General features: G+C 43.3%; 1 protein-coding gene across 4 annotated transcripts in view; it reads right to left on the reverse strand.

The window, feature by feature from the left end:
- The window catches only part of LOC115207606 (extracellular sulfatase Sulf-2-like), a 102,143-nt gene that overhangs the window by 52,974 nt on the left and 26,322 nt on the right, over nt 1-22,847 (reverse strand). For 3 of the 4 annotated variants that reach the window (XM_029774862.1, XM_029774864.1, XM_029774859.1), the window contains exon 2: nt 5,998-6,041. The exons of the other annotated variant lie outside the window; for it this stretch is intronic. The gene's annotated coding sequence lies outside the window, so the exon portion shown is untranslated. The remainder of the gene's footprint in view (nt 1-5,997; nt 6,042-22,847) is intronic. 4 annotated transcript variants of the gene reach the window in all.

Raw genomic sequence — 22,847 nt, forward strand, 5'->3', positions numbered from 1 at the left:
GGGTATTGCGTGTAGGCCAGTGACAATTGTTTTTTGCAATTCATGCCATTTTAAATTCAGGCTGTCAAAATGTGGAAAGGGTCAAGCGGTGTGAATACTTTCTGAAGGCACTGTATGTTTTGTATTGTAATTTCTTTTACATAAATAATATCTTAACAAAAAAAAAGAAAATGAACTTCACGGATGGATGTCCTCTGGTAATGAACAGCAGTGTGTGATTTCAACATGTGGAGAAAACAAGCACTAAAACCAAATGGGCAGTGGAGGAACCAATTCAAGCCACCATAAAATAGGCCATAAATCCATAGTGTACGTAGGCACAGACACAGAAATCTACTGCCTTTCTATAGGAAGAGATATGGACTCTTTATGTTTTACTATTCAATTAATGACCTCTATATTACTGCAAAGAGAGAATGTATAATCTTTTAGTTAAAAGGAAAGCTCCTAAACTAAATCTACTAGAGAGCGCAGCAGCAAAGGTTTATTTGTTGCCACTTCATGATTCAAATAAACCCTATTAAAGCAATTATCAAAGCATCAGGAGAGTTGTGGATTGGAGAAAAGCCTTTTGTGAGAATCCGGATGTTAGACACTTTCAGCAGCGTCCCTCAAGAAATGTGTATGTAAGATGAATGGTTATGCAACAGATACAGTACATAGATACAGTAAGAAGTTAAGAAGCTGCCTAGTGCCTACACACCCTACCCCCAAACACATTAAAATCTACCACCTGCAAGCCCCCCTCCCACAGACCCTTCTGGTTCATGCTTCCCACCCAGCTGATGGGAGCTCAGAGAGACAGACACAAAGAGAAGGGATGAGCTGTTTCTAGTCTATCTGTCTGTCCCTATAATGCTCGACTGGCAGGCTGGCAGGCTGGTACACTGAAGGATGTCTCTGTGTGTGGCCTGTACATTAGCACACACACAGTGGCTTTACTGGGGTGCCTTCCTGAGAGGGGGGCACTGGGCCCAATGTTGACAAAGCCTGGTATGGTCTGCTATCAGCCAATTCTTTGTGCACCTAGTGTTAAAAATCAATTAGGCCGGCCTACAACAGACCACTATCATATTTTACTTTTAATCAACGTTCAGGAAGAGAGCAGGGGTATGGGGAGACGGAGCCACCCAGTGTGGTGAGTGGTGGTGATCTGGAAAATAACATTGGAAAACACACATAGTGCTACTTCCGAGATGAGAGGTGATCTGATTGGAATATACTATGAGGAAAGACTGGCCCCACAACGGGCAGATTCAGGAAGCTGAGAGAGAAGAGGCCCTTTGTGGTGAGCTATCAAAAGCACCTTACGCAACCGTCTACAAGAAGTGTAAAAATAACACATTTGTTGATTCAGAAAACAATCCTCTTTAAAGGGATACTTCAGGATTTTGGCAATGAGGCCTTTTTTATACTTCAACAGAAGCAGATTAACTCTTGGATACCATTTTTATGTCTCCGTGTCCAGCATGGAGGACGTTAAAGGTAGTTTCGCTACCTCTAGTTAGCATTGGCTCGCGAAACTACCTCTAACTTCATCGGTGAATAAAAGGTGATAAATGAATGTCGTTTTTACAAATGATAATGAGGCTGTGGGGCTGTATACAGCTGTGTACATTTGGCTATATTTGCTCACTGCTGCCCAACTGTTCATATTGACTAAAATATGGTGTTACCACACCATTATCTGTTGCAAAGAGACAGACCTTCCAGTAGGGGAGAGTGGGGTAAGTTTAGCCAAAAGGGTAAGTTAAGCCACCCTTGTTTCTATGTTGAAAGTGTTTTAAAAATTACGAAGTGTTTGTTTGGTGTTAAGCCTTTGTTAAAAGATGCTTAAAATTATACAAAAAAGTGATTGTGTTGAATTGTGTTTGGGAAATAAAGTTTCAAAAAGGTAGTGGTAATATTTCAGAAATAAATTTGTAGGTGGGTTAACTTACCCTGTCCCTCGGCTCAGCTTACCCCATTTCCGTAGTAAGTTGTGCCAAGAGACCAATTTTTTGGGACAAGCTACTGTATATTTTCAAATCTATAATGTTTACATGAACTCAGATTATTTCCAGGGATACACAACGTCCTGAAATATAAGTAGATATCTTTCTTAGAAGGAATACTACATTTGCCTTGACAGAGTGATGCTGATTGTAAAATAATTATCAACTTACCCAACTCTCCCCTAGGTCTAGAGTCAATTTAAACAGCACTGTGTTATGTATAAATGTATCAGGTATGTGATCAGTATTGGTAGCATCATGTAAATAACAGCTCAGCTTGTGGTATAAATCCATGCGTTGAGGGAATCCCAAACCACAGAGGGTTCTGCTGTTTCAGCCATTGATTTATAACTCTTAACCAGGACATCAATCCTGCGAGCTGTCACCCTCTGCCACCCCTGATCCTCTCTTTATTCAGGGTGAGTGACAGATAGACAGATGAATCCACTGGAGGGGTTATGTGGTTGTTAAAACCAACGATCACCGCTTACTGAGACCACACAAACAACTCCAATCCTACAATATTCAATTCAGTCGCCTCTGGTATAACAATAGTAGATAATATATTTTTTGGGGCTCACCTGTATTGCATGTTATTGTTTGCAAACACATCAGTTGTTTGCAAAAAAAAATCATTGAGTTAATAAGCCACATACAAACATGGTCTCTTTTTTGCTTTCTTGAGTAAGGCAGCTCCAAAATGCAGGTGTTTCAGCCAAACTCAGTGTTTTCTGTGGTGGTGGGGCAGCCAGCAGAAAATACGGAGCGTAGGGGATGGTAATGTTCTCTAGTTGTGCCGTGATTGGCTCAGTGTTCTGCCACTCATGGGGACACTATGCCACCGCCAAGACTAAGGGTAGAACTTTATGGAAGCCCACTGGGTACATTATTTGTGCCATGTTCAAAACAACTGTAAATTAGAAACTGGGAAATATGATTTCAATGGGTTTAAGAAAATTGGGAACTCAGGAAAAAACGAGCTATGACTGGGAAAATACGTTTTGGAACGGTCATCCAAACAGACGATATGCAACTTTTCAGGGAAGTTAGGAACCAATATACACAGGCAGTTAGGAAAGCAAAGGCGAGCTTTTTCAAACAGAAATTTGCATCCTGTAGCACAAACCTGTAGCACATAACCGCCATCAATAAGAGACAATACTGTGCAGCTGTATTCATCGACCTGGCCAAGGCTTTCGACTCTGTCAATTACCACATTCTTATCGGCTGACTCAACAGCCTTGGTTTCTCAAATGACTGCCTCGCCTGGTTCACCAACTACTTCTCAGACAGAGTTCAGTGTGTCAAATCGGAGGGCCTGTTGTCCGGACCTCTGGCAGTCCCTATAGGGGTGCCACAGGGTTCAATCCTCGGGCCGACTCTTTTCTCTGTATACATCAATGATGTCGCTCTTGCTGCTGGTGATTCTCTGATCTACCTCTACGCAGATGACACCATTCTGTATACTTCTGGCCCTTCTTTGGACACTGTGTTAACTAACCTCCAGACGAGCTTCAATGCCATACAACTCTCCTTCCGTGGCCTCCAACTGCTCTTAAATGCAAGTAAAACTAAATGCATGCTCTTCAACTGATCACTGCACACACCTACCCGCCCGTCCAGCATCACTACTTTGGACGGTTCTGACTTAGAATATGTGGACAACTACAAATACCTAGGTGTCTGGTTAGACTGTAATCTCTCCTTAAGCATCTCCAATCCAAAATTAAATCTAGAATTGGCTTCCTATTTCACAACAAAGCATCCTTCACTCATGCTGCCAAACATACACTCATAAAACTGACTATCCTACCAATCCTTGACTTCGGCGATGTTATTTACAAAATAGCCACCAACAATCTACTCAGCGATTTGGATGCAGTCTACCAAAGCCCCATATACTACCCACCACTGCGATTTGTATGCTCTCGTTGGCTGGCCCTCACTTCATATTCATCGCCAAACCCACTGGCTCCAGGTCATCTATAAATCTTTGCTTGGTAAAGCCCTGCCTTATCTCAGCTCACTGGTCACCATAGCAGCACCCACCTGTAGCACGCGCTCCAGCAGGTATATTTCACTGGTCACCCCCAAAGCCAATTCCTCCTTTGGCCGCCTTTCCTTCCAGTTCTCTGCTGCCAATGACTGGAACGAACTGAAAAAAATCACTGAAGCTGGAGACTTATATCTCCCTCTCTAACTTTAAGCATCAGATGTCAGAGCAGCTTACCGATCATTGCACCCATCTGTAAATAGCCCACCCAACTACCTCATCCCCATGTTATAATTTTATTTTATTTTTTGCTCCTTTGCACCCCAGTATCTCTACTTGCACATTCATCTTCCGCACATCTATCACTCCAGTGTTTAATTGCTAAGTTGTAATTTTTTCGTCACTATGGCCTATTTATTGCCTTACCTCCCTAATCTTACTACATTTGCACACACTGTATATAGACTTTCTATTGTGTTATGGACTGTATGTTTGTTTATTCCATGTGTTGTTTTTTTCGCAATGCTTTGCTCTATCTCGGCCAGTTCGCAGTTGTAAATGAGAACTTGTTCTCAACTGATGTACCTGGTTAATTAAAAATAAATAAAATAATTGTAAATCGGGAACTCGGGCCTCTTTCTACAGCTACAATCTGAAGATCACTGACATCATCATGATTCAACCTTGTTTTTTTCAGAGTTGTCTTGAAAGCACCAATAATCCAGAGAATGCCAGACTTGGATGACAATGTTTGATGACAAAAGTTTCCCACGAAGGACCGCCGCACCACCTTCCTGTTCAAGTGAGCACAGCACACAAAGGTGAGTCCAAAAATGTGTTGTATGCTGCCGCATAAATTATGTAATATGCCAGGGAGATATGTATACTGTAGCTAAGAAAGTAATACTAAGTGTATGTTGTGTAGTAAGCTGTTAGTAGGCCATGTGCCTCACCCTAATAATTTGGTCTATTTTCCCCTCTTTATTTTGCATACTGTTCTGACTTGGTGGTGCACATGTAGCCTATAACCTGTTTTAGAGAAATGTAATAATATAATATTGCATGAGCTTTCATTGTCTGCTTATATGCCCACTTTATTTATCCTACGGTTCTGACTTTATGTCCAGGGAGAACACTGTAAGAACGGCCCATGTTCTGAATTCTGTCGACTGTACATTTCAAAAGTGCTGAACAAATAGTTACATTGACTACGTCCGTCCTAGCTCGCTCACTAATGTCTTAATCAATATTACGGATTGCCTCTTATCTGCTTGTCGTCCCCTTATGCCATAGTTTGTACAGTTTGTCAGTAGAAACCACATTTACCTTAAGCAAGTCAGCCATATTTTTTTTAAAGGAAGTAAATGAGGCTAAATTAAATATTTCGCTGTCGGACAAGGCTCCGCTGATAGCCATGTGGTAAGATGTTGGGACTGCTGTTGGGACTCTGCTGTTGGGACAGCTTTATGCAGGCCCTAACAGTTTGTGGGCACCGTTTGTCACCGTTATAGTGCAATTAATGTATTGTTTAGTGTTGTGTAGTGTAATGGCTTTGCTGGCATGCATCCCACATTTGTTTTTTTTTGCCCCACCAAGATTTTCATGCTAAAATCGTCACTGGGTATAACACAAAATAAAAAAGCTGTGAAAAGCATTTGAGGTAAAATATCTAACTCTGAATAAAGTGATTTGAATGTGTGAGCTCTGTCTGGAACCGATAGACTATTCCCTATGGTAAACGGCGGTGGTGTTGTTGACAGTAGCCTGCTGTGCTGTTACCTCCCCTGAGGTTGACAGCAGCCATAGTAATATCATACTAATAAGAACTGATGCTATTTCTACTCACTGAGATGTGTAGGCAGCTAGGCAACAGTCCAGTACAACATCAGATCAATGAAGATTCCATTCCACCCACTGACAGGCTTATTATGTTCACATCAAAGATGTAACACATACACACGCACAAACATACTCATAGAAGTCAACCCCACAGTGGATAACAAGTCTTACCTTTGCTTCTCAAATGTTCTCTTGCAGTGTTCAGAGACCAAGGTCTGGAAGTAAACAAAGTCAAAAGAAGATCTGGAATCAGAGACAACATATATAGAGAGCTACTAATAACCCATCAAAGTAATAGTTTTAGTTAGAGTAAGTGTCTTTGTCTCCCGGTTATGATGTCAAAGTGAGTGAATGTACTATACTCTGTTCATGCTGCCTATTCCTGATCTGGGATGATGTAGACCACATTCAGCAGCCTCTGTCCATACTACATTCTGGCTCTTTTGGGTGGTTATGTATTACTCCATTACGGCTCATCCCCAAAAGATGCCATACTCTGTTAAATACAAAAAACAATGTTTTAAGTGAGAAGTAGGAATTGGTCTGAAGCTGAAAAAGAAAGGAAATTCATATGAGCACCACAACGCCTACTCCACCCATGCTCTACCAAGGTTTTCCAGCACACAGCATTAACTTACAACAGTTGCTATGTTGGTCTCTTGTACTTCAAACAATGCATATGCAGGTTACTTAGGATTCAAACCTTCTCAAACAGCCTAATTCATACTCTTTGTCACGGGTGTCGTAGGGTAGAGACCAAGACGCAGCGGGAAAATATATATTCATCTTTTTATTTGGTGAAGAAGGAAAACATAAATACGTATACAGAAAACCACAAACGAACTGGACAGTCTTGTCAGGCACACAGCTAAACAAGCACAATCTCCCACAAAACCCATGAAAAACAAACTCCTAATTATAGGACCCTCAATCAGAGGCAACAATAACCAGCTGCCTCCAATTGAAGGTCCAACCCCAATTAACTACACATAGAAATACAAAAGACTAGACAGAACATAGAAAATACACTAACATAGAACATAGACTAACAAACCCCGAACCACATAAACCAAACACCCCTCTACCTAAATACATAGCCCAAACCACATAAAACAAACACCCCCTGCCACGTCCTGACCAAACTATAATAACAAATAACCCCTATACTGGTCAGGACGTGGCACTCTTAGAGGAAGTGCTCCCACAATAATGGGATTCGTACCACATTCAAGTATTGGATTCTTCATACACCACACTAATCCCATTCCAATACCTTTTCAATTAAATGAAAGCAATCTTTGCTTCTATACTTATAATACCATCATGCTGTCATGGTTCCACCTGTCACCAGAGGGCGGCAAAAACCATCCTAGAGACATTAACGACACTCAGTGTGTCCTATTTACTCATTATGATTTATCTGTTAAAAGAGGTGTGTTTTCTGTTTTCTGTTGTCCTTTGCTGAAGCTTGAATTATGTGCCATGTGCGTTTGTCTCCTGAGTGAGTTTTCGAGACTTAGTGTTTGTTGTTTTCCCAGTGTTACTGTGATTCTTCCATTACTGTGTCTCAGTAAAGTATTATGTTTTTCCTTAACCTCTCTTGGGTAGGAGGCAGTACTTTGAATTTTGGATGAATGAGGTGCACAATGTAAACAGCCTGTTACTCAGGCCCAGAAGCTAGGATATGCATACGCATGGTAGTATTGGATAGAAAACACTAAAGTTTCCAAAACTGTTAAAACAATGTCTGTGAGTATAACAGAACTGATATGCCAGGCGAAAACCTGAGGAAACTCCATCCAGGAAGTGGGATATTTTTGATATGGGTACTAGCGTCCCACCTGCCCATAAGAAGCTAACCGCTGATTCCTCATCTGGTCTCTTCTCTGCACCTGGGTCCAAGCTCACCATGTCACAGCAAGCTTCAGCCCACAAAATGGACCCAGTAGAGATCACCCAGATCAAGAATGTTGTAACCCACAAAGGAGCACTGCTGGAGTGGCAGCAAGAACAACTATTCCAGATATCAGAAACACTCCGGGCACTTACCAACTCCCTCCAACCACCGTCCAACCCTAACCTAGGAGGAGCCAAAGCCCAAGTCTCATCACCCAGTGCTACAGGCATTGCCATAGTTCCTCCAGAGAACCTGCACTGGGAACCCAAGATCCCAGCCCCCAAGTGGTGTAACAGCCACCCGGGAGGATGCAAAGGGTTCCTCACCCAGTGCTCTCTGGTGTTCGAGCTACAGTCCTCCTTGTTCCACACCGATCAGACCATAATCGCCTACATAAGCTCTCTACTCTCGGGCAAGGTGTGTGCAACAGCAGCCACCATCCTGCAGCTCCATTTTAGCCTTCACTGTCGAGGTGCGATGAGTCTTTGACCACCCAGTCAGCGGACGAGAAGCAGTCAGCCATTGAATTCCGCACCCTCGCCACCAACAGTGGATGGAATACGGAGGCACTGGTCACCGCTTTCCACCAGGGGTTGTCTAACTACATCCAGGATGGACTGGCCTCTCGGGAACTGGGAGAGGACCTCAAGTCCCTGACAACGCTGGCAATCAGGATTGACAACCGCCTCTGAGAACACGTGAGACAGTGCTTTTTTTACACCACCACAGCATCCTGGTTTCCTGAGCACCCCAAGCCCCTCAAACCCAGCACTGAGGAGCCCATGCAGCTGGGACGCACACGTCTGAGTCCACAGGAGCATGACAGGTGCATGCGCGAAGGCTGCTGCCTCTACTGCAGAGGTCTCGGCCATCTCCATGCTACATGTCCAGAGCTAAAGGGAAACACCAGGGCTCGCCAGGACAAGGGCAGACCCTGACGAGCTGTGCAGTTACCCCCTGGCTACCCAGTCACCGTCTGTCACTACCCGCAACACGCATCCCTCCACCGGGACAACTGTCAGCACTCGAGTCAAGAATTTGTGGACTCCGGGGCTGCAGATAATTTCATTGATCAAGACTTTGCCAGAGAATTACAAAGCCCCTGCGTGAAATGTCCCATCCCTCTGCAGATTCAAGCCCTCGATGGATGCCTCATTGGCTCTGGCCAGGTGGAATATCAGACCAAGCCCATTCTACTGCAGGTTAGGGTGAATCACTCAGAGACTCTTAATTTTCTTTTGATCACGGCTCCCGAGAACCCCCTTATCCTAGGATACCCTTGGCTAGTGCTACATTAGCCACTACTCTCCTGGTCCACGGGACACCCACTAGACTGGTGTAAGAACTGCCAGACTAAATATCTAAATACCCACGTAGAGCATCGCCGCGCCCTCCTGCATCCATTGAAGTCCAAGACTTCTCCGCTCTCCCTCCCCAATACTTCAACCTCCGGGAGTCCTTCAGTAAGAGACAAGCAGCCCCCCGCCCTCCTCATCATCCATACGACTGCGCTATAGAACTCCTACCCGGCTCCACCCCTCCCCGGGGCCGTCTTTACTCCCTCTTGATCCCTGAAGCTGCAGTCATGGACAATTACTTCCAGGAGTCGCTGGAGGCAGGTTTAATTTGCTCCTCAACATCCCCAGCTGGTGTGGGCTTCTTCTTCGTGGGTAAGAAGGATGGAGGCCTACATCTGTGTATCAATTACAGAGGGCTGAACTGGATCACGATTAAGAAACGTTACCCCCTACCCCTTGGAGCAGGTCCAGGGGGCCCAATTCTTCACCAAACTGGACCTCCTCAACGCTTACAATCTGGTGAGAATCAAGGAGGGAGATGAATGGAAAACTGCCTATAACACCCCTAGTGACCACCAGAAGTATGTAGTCATGCCATTCGGATTATCGAACTCACTGACAGTCTTCCAAGCATTGGTCAATGACACTCTTAGGGATATGTTGAATCAGTTCGTCTTTGTTTACCTCGACGACATCCTGATCTTCTCCAAGACCCTTCCTGAACACATCCTGCACGTCCGCCAAGTCCTGATTGAGAAGTGTAAGTATCCCAAGTCTCTTTCCTGGGCCACATTATCTCTACCGCCGGCATCCAATTTTTACAGCCATTTTATACGGAACTTTCACGGCCCTAACCCGCAAGTCCCAGACCCATTTTGGCTGAACCCCTGAGGCTGACAGGGCATTCGTGGAGCTCAAGGGACGTTTCACCTCCGGACTCATCCTCATTCATCCTGATCCTACTCGTCCCTTCATGGTAGAGGTGGATGCCTCGGACACTGGAGCAGGGGTGGTCATTTCACAGCGGAACAAGGGGGACAGGAGAATGCACCCAAGTGCCTTTCTTTGCAAGCGGTTCTCGCCAGCGGAACACAACTACGATGTAGGCAACCAGGAGCTCTTGACAGTCAATTGGACCCTTGATGGGCGCAGACACTGGTTAGAGGGGGCACCTCATCCTTTCGTGATCTAGATGGACCAAAATAACTTGGCCTCCATTCATGAAGCCAGGAGGTTGAATGCTCGCCAGGCTAGGTGTTCTCTGTTTTTTAACAGGTTCAACTTTACTCTAGCCTATTGCCCGGGATCCAAGAATCAGAAAGCAGATGCCATGTCCCACCAACATGATGGCTCTAATGAGGAGAGGGACTCCGAGCCCATCATCCCCAGCCCCTCGCATTGTTCCTCCCATGTTATGGAGTATAGAGACCACGGTATGACAAGCCCAGACTTGAGAACCTGACCCCGGCAGGGGTCCCACTAGCAGACTTTATGTTCCGCGATTAGCCTGTTCTCGAGTGCTACAATGGGGACATTCCTCTAAATTAACTGGGCATCCAGGGGTTAATCGGACAGTGGAGTTCCTGAGGCAGAAATTCTGGTAGTCAAACATGATTGAGGATGTGAGATCCACCTGTGGCCAAAGCAAGTCCTCACGACAGCGATCGGCTGGGTTGCTCCAACCTCTGCCCATCCCCAGCCGGCACTGGTCCCACCTGTCTATAGACTTTATCACAGGGTTACCTCCATCCCAAGGGCTTACCACTATCCTGGTGGTCATGGATTAGTTCTCCAATGCAGCCCATTTCATTGCCTTACCCAAGTTGCCCTCAGCGAAGGAGACCGCTGATCTCATGATTACCAATGTCTTTCGACTACACGGACTTCCCCAGGACATTGTCTCGGATCGTGGACCACAGTTCGTCGCAAGAAAGCCTTCTGCTCCCTGTTGGGGGCATCGGTGAGTCTCTCCTTGGGGTTCCACCCACAGTCGAATGCAAATGGAGCGGGTCAACCAGGAGCTGCAGAAGTTCCTCTGCTGTTATGTCTCCACTCAGGCCAGCAACTGGAGCAAGTTACTCATCTGGGCGTAGTATGCTCACAATACACTGCCGAACTCGTCTACTGGACTGTCGCCATTCGAGTGTCAGTTTGGGTACACCCCCCATTTCCTGAACAAGAGGCCGAAGCGGGGTGCCATCAGCCGCGGCGTTCATTCGGCGATGTCGCCGCACCTGGATCAGAGTGCGATCCTCCTTGCTCTGCTCATCTGCCCGACACCAACCCCAAGCAAATCGGCACCGAAGGCCTCTTCGGCTCCTCCTACCTGGTCAACGATTGTGGCTGTCCACCCGTGATCTTCTCTTAAAGGTAGACTTGCGGAAGCTTGCTCCACGCTACAGCGCATTAACCCGGTCACTTATCGTCTCCAGCTTCCCAGGTTTATGAGGCACTGTCCATCCTTCCATGTCTCCCGTCTCAAGCTGGTAAGGACCAGTCCTTTCTCTCCCCCCACACCTGCCCCTCTGCCCCCTTGACTTGTCGATGGTCGCCCAGTCTACACTGCCCGGCATCTGTTGGAGGCTCATCGGGTCCGAGGCACATTAACAACGCTCAGGTGTGTCCTATTTACTCATTTTGATTTCCCTGTTAAAAGAGCTGTTTTCTGTTGTCCTTTGCTGAAAATGGAATTATGTGCCGTGAGCATTTGTCTCCTGAGTGAGTTTTGGAGATTTAGTGTTTGTTGTTTACCTAGTGTTACTGTGATCCTTCCGTTACCGTGTCTCAGTAAAGTATTATGTTTATCCTTAACCGCTGATTGCTCGTCTGGTCTCTTCTCTGCAACGGGGTCCAACCTCACCATGTCACACATTCTTGATTGAGCTAGCTGTTTTGTCTTGTAGTAATGTGGTGCCTGCATGTATTTCCATAAACCTTTATTTTAGCAATACATGTAGTTGAGAAAAAACTATATATTTCATAACATATTTATGGGGTCAGTAGGTGACCAACATAACAACAAGTGGTGGTGTGTTGGACACAGTCACTCATATAGAGAGGTCTATAGAGCCTATCTCCATTCCTGTAACAGTTAGCTTACCAGTGAAATATTGAAATTTACTCAAACACTTGCTCTTATTTTATCAATTGCTCTGCTGATCAATGAACAGTTCATTACCTCTGTCAAATGAATGTGTAGCTTAAAGCTCTGTGTATTTGTATTGCTTTTTGCAATAAAGTTGGTGATGCTATGATAACATCTAAAAAACATACAGCCTAATGATATATATAGGATTGCTATATAGATATATATATATATATATATATATATATATATATATATATAGGATATTTACAGTACCAGTCAAAAGTTGACGCACCTACTCGCTCAGGGTTATTCTTTATTTTTACTATATTCTACATTGTATAATAATAGTGAAGATATCAAAACTATGTCGCTCTGGATAAGAGCGTCTGCTAAATGACTTATATGTAAAATGTATGTCATCATATGACCTGGCTTCCACAATTAACCTGACCTCAACCCAATTGAGAGGGTTTGGGATGAGTTGGACCGCAGAGTGAAGGAAAAGCAGCCAACAAGTGCTCGGCCTATGTGGGAACTCCTTCACTGTTGGAAAAGCATTCCAGGTGAAGCTGGTTGAGAGAATGCCAAGAGTGTGTAAAGCTGTCATCAATGCAAATGGTGCCTACTTTGAAGAATCTAAAATCTAAAATATATTTAGATTTGTTTAACACTTGTTTTCCCAGCCAAAGCCCGGACAGATCGAACATCTCTGGAGGGACCTGAAAATAGCTGTGCAGTGATGCTCCACATCCACCTGACAGAGCGTGAGAGGATCTGCAGAGAAGAATTGGAGAAATTCCCCAAATTTTAGAATAAGGCTGTAATTTTAACAAAAAGGGGTCTGAATACATTCTGAATGCACTGTATATTTTGTTTTACACTGTTTGGACTTAGGTGACCTGAAAAAAAGGTTAAGCAGCCCGTTCAAGGATTGCAGTTGCAGAAAAATCCCTCTCAAGCATAAGAGTACCTGTAACTATGCTAGCTAGCTGCCATTCAGCTGTTTTTCTGATAACCTAATTATGTGAAGAGTAAAGGTCAGGTAGTTAATAGCTAGCTAGCTACTGTACTCAAAATGTAGCTAGCTTGTTAGTTAGTTAGCTAGCTACCTGGCTAGCTATTTGAATAAAAGCTGGAACGACCTAGCTGTAATGATTACAAGTATCCCCACTAGCTGGCAAAAAAAGTCAAATGGGGGTGCTTATATTTGTCCTGTTTCACTGCATGTACAAGTGTGTAACCTGTATGTGTGGGAGGTGTGAAATGTAAATGTGTTTTTTACATATCCCAACTCCCCCCGGAGAGTGGGGTCACGGCCAGGGATCAGCCATTATTGACTGCGACCCATATAACAGTTGGCCCTAAAGCTTTTTGTAGGGAGCCAAGGAAACCAATTATTGCCTTTATCAGTGATAGACACCAGCTATAATGTGGACCAATAATTGTATAGCAATATAGCTAGCAACTAATACAATAGCCTAATGTTCTTGAACATTGTTTTGATGAGCAGGTTAAAATAAGGCTGTGACTTTGTCAAATCATAAATCATACTCTGTACCAAATGCATTGCCCATCAATAAACATCTTACAATGTTTACATATCATGTAGTCTACTGTATGTTCCTTATTATTTATTTAGTATTATCCAACTTCATCCAGATATTATACTGTTGATGTGTATGGAGTACAAAATTACTGGTTAGCTTATATTCTCAGAACAATAACACTGGTGTTCCTGTAACAGAATGTGCATACATCAATATAGGTTATAGCCAAGAGAGGAGGAAGTGGTGGCTTGTTAGAGCACAGAAACAGTTCTAATTTCAGTGGTGCTAATGATGACCCACATAACAGTTGAAATGTCAATGTGGCCCCCCTCAAACATATTGTAACATTGGGAACCCTTAGTAGGCAATGATAGGACCCTGAGCACAGGAATATACAATAATGACCATGTGGGCATTGTGTACATTGTAATAATTTATTTTCCATTCCATTGTTTGCTCAGCTTGCAATTGTAGTTGGTTATGTAAACATGATCAGAACAGGCATTGAATGATAAACAGAACAAAACATGGACCAATTCTGTGATAATTATTTTTTAACAATTACATCCACATCCTCACTTTATGTTAATATTACAATATTGCTGCTTGCTCAGCATCTGTCCTTGGTCTACATCACACAGCCTGGGAGTCCTCCATCCTGTAAGATACATGAAACACATAGGTAGGTTGTGGAATTATCAGTATGTCTGTCATGGATCTGGTCCATTCATTAACTTTTTGCTGTTCTCAGTTTAGCCTAAAGAACTGAGAATCAGGCAGGGATTATCTCTCTCTGTTTACAGTTGTTGTCTTAGTTTCTCTTTATGTAGTGTTGTGGTGTCTCTCTTGTCGTGATGTGTGTTTTGTCCTATATTATTATTATTATTTTTAAATCCCAGCCCCGTCCCCGCAGGAGGCCTTTGCCTTGTGGTAGGCCGTCATTGTAAATAAGAGTTTGTTCTTAACTGACTTGCCTCATTAAATAAAGGTTAAATTAAAAATTACAAAATAAACAGTCAAGACATTGCTGTGGGGTGCCTACCCATTGTGTACATCAACACCCGGGTCAAGCCAACCATGATTGTCAGTGGTGTAAAGTACTTACGTAAAATACTCCTTAAGTTGTTTTTTTGGTGTATCTGTACTTAACTATTTATATTTTTGACAACTTTTACTTCACTACATTCCTAAAGAAAATAATGTACTTTTTACTCCATACATTTTTCCTGACACCCAAAAGTAGTCGCTACATTTTGAATGCTTAGCAGGACAGAAAAATGGTCCAATTCACGTACTTATCAAGAGAACGTCCCTTGTCATCCCTACTGCATCTGATCTGACGGACTCACTAAACACGCGTTTTGTTTGTTAATTATATCTGAGTGTTGGAGTGTGCCCCTGTCTATCTGTAAAAAATATATAAGGAATTTGAAATGATTTATACTTTTACATTTGGTACTAAAGCACATTTTAGCAACTACATTTACTTTTGATACTTAAGCATATTTAAAACCAAATACTTTTAGACTTTTACTCATGTAGTATTTTACTGGGTGACTTTCACTTTTACTTGAATCATTTTCTCTTAAGTTATCTTTACTTTTACTCAAGTATGACAATTGGGTACTTTTTCCACCACTGATGATTGTCTAGCCTTGTTGTAGTCCTGACTCTACTCTACTTCACCTAGGTGGTGTAGGGATTTTAGCAGGGTTGGACAATTATGGACGGAGACCTGATTCACATTTTTTGGGAGAGAGAATCCTCTCTCAGTTTTCAGGACGTGTGTGAGTTATGATGTTATTTACAGTGACAGGCCTATCTTCACAATAAGCTACTCAAATGAATGTGTACACTTCAGTATAGCTGAATCGTTGTTGTCTGTTGACTCCTGAAACACAGGCACAAAGATGGAGTAAGTGAATAGTCATACTGTCTGTCTGTCATGGATCAATGTAAAGCCTAAATGCTATGAACTTGATAATGACATACTAAAGCGTTCTCTGTGGAAAGGAAGGTGTCTGTCTGGCCATGGTTTCACTTCTGTGGTGGTGCAGAGCAGAGGGGAGCTGGGATGGGTAGCCCAAGAGAAAATGGCATATAGGCAACTACAATATTAGTTCTCACATTTGGTGTCTGTTGGATAGGACAGAATGTTACTCTGCTAAATACAGAAGTGCAAAATTGAGGGATGAACTCCTTTACAAAAAAGATTGCCGTTTGGAAACTGCAATAAAAGTGCAGAAACTGCAGTCGACTGGTATTTTGGACACAGTAATTGCAGAATTACACTGCAAAAGTACTTCAGTAAAATAAGTGTTATTTTGGACGCAATAGTGCACTGCAGTTATACTGCACTCTGACCGCAATCTTTTTTCACAAGGGCTAATTTCACTAGCTATATACACCCAATATAGTGTAGTTTGCATGTTTTGATATTACTTTGAAGTATTTTGTATCACATTGGCCAGCAAGCACACATTCCCTTTGACAGCTAGGTTTATTACTGTAGAGACACCTTGCAGTTTTGGAGACAGTGTCGCATTTGGTAACATACAAACAGTGTAGTCGCGTTAGTACTGGTAAAGCAGTGATTTACTCACTGAGCTAAATTATTATAATTTTTTTAACATTTTACCCCTTTTTCTCCCCAATTGTTAGTTACAGTCTTGTCCCATCGCTGCAACACAGCCTGGGATCGAACCAGGGTCTGTAGTGACGCCACTAGAACTGTGATGCAGTGAACTTAGCTACAGTTAACTAGTTAGCTAACCAGCCAAACTTGTTAGTGACCCATAGGCCTACTCTTGCTGCTACTGTAGTGGCGCCGTGCATATAATGTCTCCAGAAATGACTATGTATCCCAGTTGTGTTGACATTTCACCTATCCAAGTCTTCCTCCACTTTTGATGTCACTAGCTAGCAATCCAGCTAATGTCAGCTAGGTGACGTTAGCCATGAAGCTGGCCCCTGATAAGTAATTTGGCTAATGTGTGCCTTGCCAGGCTGCTTACATACATACATGAAGGGACGTCGCGTGCGCCATCCGTATGGTTAGTGAGAAAGTCCATGTTGCAAATGTACCCTCCCTTACTAGACGTCCGACCACGTCCGATAAATCCGCGGACGGCGTCGGGCCGCTCGCGGGGGCCGGATCTTCCAGGAAGTCATCGAACGGAGTCTCTCGGACCTTCGGTTTCCGTTTAATTAAATTTTCAAATTTTGGTCATTTCCTTGCAGTCCCGGATTATTCCACGAGAGGGCGTATGGAATCATATTGCAAATGTAACATATATCACCAATCGCGACACGGCTTTTTCTCCTAAACGGAAGATAATTCGAAGACGAAACTCGGTCTGCGTGGGTTTGGCATAATGGGCAGTTGGCCCCGAACAGGATGGAGTCGAGGCCTCGACGCTTTTCGAGTTAAGGCTATTTTTCTGGGATTGAAAGTCAAAGAGGAAAATAGAGTGCTGATTTGACCGCTTCACATCAAACTACATGAGCCTACGGTGTCAGGAGAAAAGGAACCATGCATTTACCAATGTTCATTTCAGAGAAATTGTACAATGACACATTGGTGATATTCAACAACAAGAGGTTTTTTTTTCAAAAAAGTTACATATCCAGTTGCAGCGTGTTCAGATGAGTCCGTTAAGGCAGGTTTCGGAGCTCTGCGAGATTTCTGTGATTTTCTGTGATTTTCTGAAACAACACACACTTGTTCAACCCTCTGTAAATAAGTCAGTTCTTAACAGAAACACTTAAAACTCAATATTCTATAAGAGCCTAACGTTCAGATTCCTGTGTCAACCAGAAATGCCTTATAATGGTGTCATAGGGGCTGTTTTGAAGGGTTAAAAAGGTCAGATCTTTCCACAACTTCATATGTGTGACTAGGCAACCCTCATGAACTGTAAATCAGTCATTTATCCCATCAGATGTCAAAGAAAAGCTCTCTCAAACACACACACAGCAAGGACGGAGTGACACAGTGCGGTGCTTAAAGACACAAAGAGCCTGCAATGGCATTACCATTATCTCTAGGCTGAGACGAGTTCAATGAGACGCCCCGCTTGACCGTAGCTTGCTCGGTATGAGCGCAGTGACCGTGAGAAAACTAGGCCCAAAATGAGGCCTGCACCAATATGTCAAGGGCTTATGGGTGACAGTGAGAGAACCATTAGGGTTAGAAGCACAATTCAACCTCAGGAGCGTTCCTGAGGTCCTCCCGATCTGTGCAAGCCTAACCTTGACCCTGTGGCATTAACCCTTCACAGTGAAAAGAAGGTGTTTAGATCAAACTGTGTGCAATGACTTCTCTCCCCATAGGAATACATTGACAATTCTCCTAAATTCAACCTGAAGTCTATGTGGGTTATGAATGCCTTATGAACCTGTCTTCTATAACAATCCATCAGGCTACTGTGAGGTCTACCTGTGTCGATTCTAAGGTTCCTGGAGCAACCGGAAAATGTTAAAATCACCCTAGAGCTATTGTCATATAAGCAACCTGCAGATAGTGAAAATCACGCAACTCAACCATCTGTCATTCAGTCAATTCTTAAGGTAGAGACTTCATATTCAGGATTCTGTTTATGTCTACCCCAAAGACAACGTGTGTGAAGTAAGAGCTTCCTGTGACAACCGGAAGTTGTTAAAAACAGCCAAGAGCTATTGTCATATGGTCAACCTGCATATAGTGAAAATCACGCAACTCAACCATCTGTTATTCAGTCAATTCTTAAGGTAGAGACTTCATATTCAGGATTCTGTTTATGTCTAACCCAAAGACAACGTGTGTTGAGTAAGAGCTTCCTGTGACAACCGGAAGTGGTTAAAAACAGCAAAGAGCTATTGTCATATGGTCAACCTGCATATAGTGAAAATCACGCAACTCAACCCTATGTCATCCAGCCAATTCTTTAGGTAGAGACTTCATATTGAGGATTCTGTATATGCCTACCCCAAAGACAACGTGTGTCTATTCTTTTTGCAAAAAAAAACAAAAACACACACACACAATTTGGCCATAGGGACATAGTGTGGGGCTTAGAGTCTTATACCGCCTTCAATAGTTACTTTTGTTCAAACGATTCAAGAACCATCAGACCTAGAGCTCCGAAATTTTAGAAACCTGTTCTAGAGCTCAAGTCGATAGTGCACGGTGATTTATGGGGCTCTAGAAGGTTCTCTGACCGAGAAACCGCCTCGTACATTTGCAATATTTTCAATTCATTTTGAATATCACGGACATGGCGACATGTAGAAATGTCCCAGAGTCGCAAGACTAGGTGCATTGAAACCGGCTCGGCCCATAGAGACGGACCCCAATATCTCTGTCCAATAGCTCATTCAGGGACCCCGTAGTAACGCCCTGAAAAAGTGGATTTTCAGCACCAATTAGGCCATTGCTCGGGCACCGAATGACCTATCGAGCCGAAACTTGGGATTCGGGGTCGCCTCACATAGGCCTACACATAATGTCAGAGCTGGACCCGCAGCTATAACGTAACTATGTGTTTTAGGTTTTTTTATGGTTAAAATTGAAAGCACTGTGAATTATGGGCCTTCTCTGACATATGTGATAGTTGGCTTCTATACGAGTTGGAAAAAGTGGATTTGGTGTCAGATGCTATCAGTTTGGTGTCAGATTGACATCTAATTGACTGATGGACGCTGACTGCTGGGTGACGTGCAATGGAGAGGAACCACAGTCACTGCCCGGCCATCCAGAGTTCATCGGGCCAGTCAATTATGCATTTCTGCAGTATTTTTGAGCATGCCTAAATTTGTGATGCTAAATGCCCATTGAATCATATTACAAACGTAACGCGCTATATTGCAAACGTAACGTGCGTTTGCAATATGATTCAACAGCAAAAAATATCACCAAAGTTGACATGATGAAATCAACACAATGAGCGACAGAGAGGAACCACAGTCACTGCCCGGCCATCCCGAGTTCATCGGGCCAGTCAATTATGCATTTCTGCAGTGTTTTTGAGCATGCCTAAAATTGTGATGCTAAATGCCCATTAAATCATATTGCAAACGTAACATGGAATATTGCAAATGTAACGCGCATTTTCAACATGATTCAACAGCAAAAAATATCACCAAAGTTGACATGATGAAATCAACACAATGAGCGACAGAGAGGAACCACAGTCACTGCCCGGCCATCCCCAGTTCATCGCGACAGTAGATTATGCATTTCTGCAGTGGTTTTGAGCATGCCAAATTCGTGATGTTGAGGCCCATTGAATCATATTGCAAATGCGCATCAGTGCACATGGTGACCCGAAATGGGTTACCAGGAGTAATTTTTTACAAGGGTTTTAAATGCCTTTAGGGTGGTGCAAGGGGTGCACGGTTGGGTAGGGAGCACCTTCCATCAGTGCCCATCCAGTATAAGGCGCCCCTAGTCATTTTGGACATTTTTCAAAAAATCGCTAAAAATCGACAGTCCCACTTCTCTCATGTCACCATCAAGTCATGGAGAGGAACCACAGTCACTGCCCGGCCATTCCCAGTTCATCGGGACAGTCAATTTTGCATATCTTTAGTGTTTTTGAGCATGCCAAATTCGTGATGTTGAGGCCCATTGAATCATATTGCAAATGCGCATCAGTGCACATGGTGACCCGAAATGGGTTACCAGGAGTAATTTTTTAGAATGGTTTTAAATGCCTTTAGGGTGGTACAAGGGGTGCACGGTTGGGTAGTGAGCACCTTCCATCAGTGCCCATCCAGTATGGGGCGCCCCTAGTCATTTTGGACATTTTTCAAAAAAATCACTAAAAAACGACAATCCCACTTCTCTCATGTCACCATCAAGCCATGGAGAGGAACCACAGTCACTGCACGGCCATCCCCAGTTCATCGGGACAGTCAATTATGCATTTCTGCAGTATTTTTGAGCATGCAAAATTTGTGATGCTAAATGCCCATTGAATCATATTGCAAACGTAACACGCAATATTGCAAATGTAACGCGCATTTGCAACATGATTCAACAGCAAAAAATATCACCAAAGTTGACATGATGAAATCAACACAACGAGCGATGGAGAGGAACCACAGTCACTGCACGGCCATCCCCAGTTCATCGGGACAGTCAATTATGCATTTCTGCAGTGGTTTTGAGCATACCAAAGTTGTGATGCTAAATGCCCATTGAATCATATTGCAAATGCGCATCCGTGTATTTGTAATATGATTCAACAGCAAAAAATATCACCAAAGTTGACATGATGAAATCAACACAACGAGCGATGGAGAGGAACCACAGTCACTGCACGGCCATCCCCAGTTCATCGGGACAGTCAATTATGCATTTCTGCAGTGGTTTTGAGCATGCCAAAGTTGTGATGCTAAATGCCAATTGAATCATATTGCAAATGCGCATCCGTGTATTTGCAATATGATTCAACAGCAAAAAATGTCACCAAAGGTGACATGATGAAATCAACACAACGAGCGATGGAGAGGAACCAGGAGCGTTCCTGAGGTCCTCCCGATCTGTGCAAGCCAACCTTGACCCTGTGGCATTAACCCTTCACAGTGAAAAGAAGGTGTTTAGATCAAACTGTGTGCAATGACATCTCTCCCCATAGGAACACATAGACTATTCTCCAAAATTCAACCTGAAGCCTATGTGGGTTATGAATGCCTTATGAACCTGTCTTCTACAACAATCCATCAGGCTACTGTGAGGTCTACCTGTGTCGATTCTAAGGTTCCTGTGACAACTGGAAGTGGTTAAAAACACCCAAGAGCTATTGTCATATTACGTGCGCATAGTGAAAATCACGCAACTCAACCATCAGTTACTCAGTCAATTCTTAAGGTAGAGACTTCTTATTCAGGATTCTGTTTATGTCTACCCCAAAGACAACGTGTGTGAAGCAAGAGCTTCCTGTGACAACCGGAAGTGGTTAAAATCACCCAAGAGCTATTGTCATATTACGTGCGCATAGTGAAAATCACGCAACTCAACCATCTTTTACTCAGTCAATTCTTAAGGTAGAGACTTCTTATTCAGGATTCTGTTTCTGTCTACCCCAAAGACAACGTGTGTGAAGCAACAGCTTCCTGTGACAACCGGAAGTGGTTAAAAACACCCAAGAGCTATTGTCATATTGCCACCTGCAGATAGTGAAAATCACGCAACTCAACCATCTTTTACTCAGTCAATTCTTAAGGTAGAGACTTCTTATTCAGGATTCTGTTTCTGTCTACCCCAAAGACAACGTGTGTGAAGCAACAGCTTCCTGTGACAACCGGAAGTGGTTAAAAACACCCAAGAGCTATTGTCATATTGCCACCTGCAGATAGTGAAAATCACGCAACTCAACCATCTGTTTCTCAGTCAATTCTTAAGGTAGAGACTTCTTATTCAGGATTCTGTTTATGTCTACCCCAAAGACAACGTGTGTGAAGCAACAGCTTCCTGTGACAACCGGAAGTGGTTAAAAACACCCAAGAGCTATTGTCATATTGCCACCTGCAGATAGTGAAAATCACGCAACTCAACCATCTGTTACTCAGTCAATTTTTAAGGTAGAGACTTCTTATTCAGGATTATGTTTATGTCTACCCCAAAGACAACGTGTGTGAAGCAACAGCTTCCTGTGACAACCGGAAGTGGTTAAAAACACCCAAGAGCTATTGTCATATTGCCACCTGCAGATAGTGAAAATCACGCAACTCAACCATCTGTTACTCAGTCAATTTTTAAGGTAGAGACTTCTTATTCAGGATTCTGTTTATGTCTACCCCAAAGACAACGTGTGTGAAGCAAGAGCTTCCTGTGACAACGGGAAGTGGTTAAAATCACCCAAGAGCTATTGTCATATTACGTGCGCATAGTGAAAATCACGCAACTCAACCATCTGTATCTCAGTCAATTCTTAAGGTAGAGACTTCTTATTCAGGATTCCGTTTATGTCTACCCCAAAGACAACGTGTGTGAAGCAAGAGCTTCCTGTGACAACCGGAAGTGGTTAAAATCACCCAAGAGCAATTGTCATATTACGTGCGCATAGTGAAAATCACGCAACTCAACCATCTGTTTCTCAGTCAATTCTTAAGGTAGAGACTTCTTATTCAGGATTCTGTTTATGTCTACCCCAAAGACAACGTGTGTTGAGTAAGAACTTCCTGTGACAAAGGGAAGTGGTTAAAAC

Source organism: Salmo trutta, chromosome 14 (genome assembly GCF_901001165.1).
Source record: "Salmo trutta chromosome 14, fSalTru1.1, whole genome shotgun sequence".
Classification (NCBI taxonomy): Eukaryota; Metazoa; Chordata; class Actinopteri; order Salmoniformes; family Salmonidae; genus Salmo; species Salmo trutta.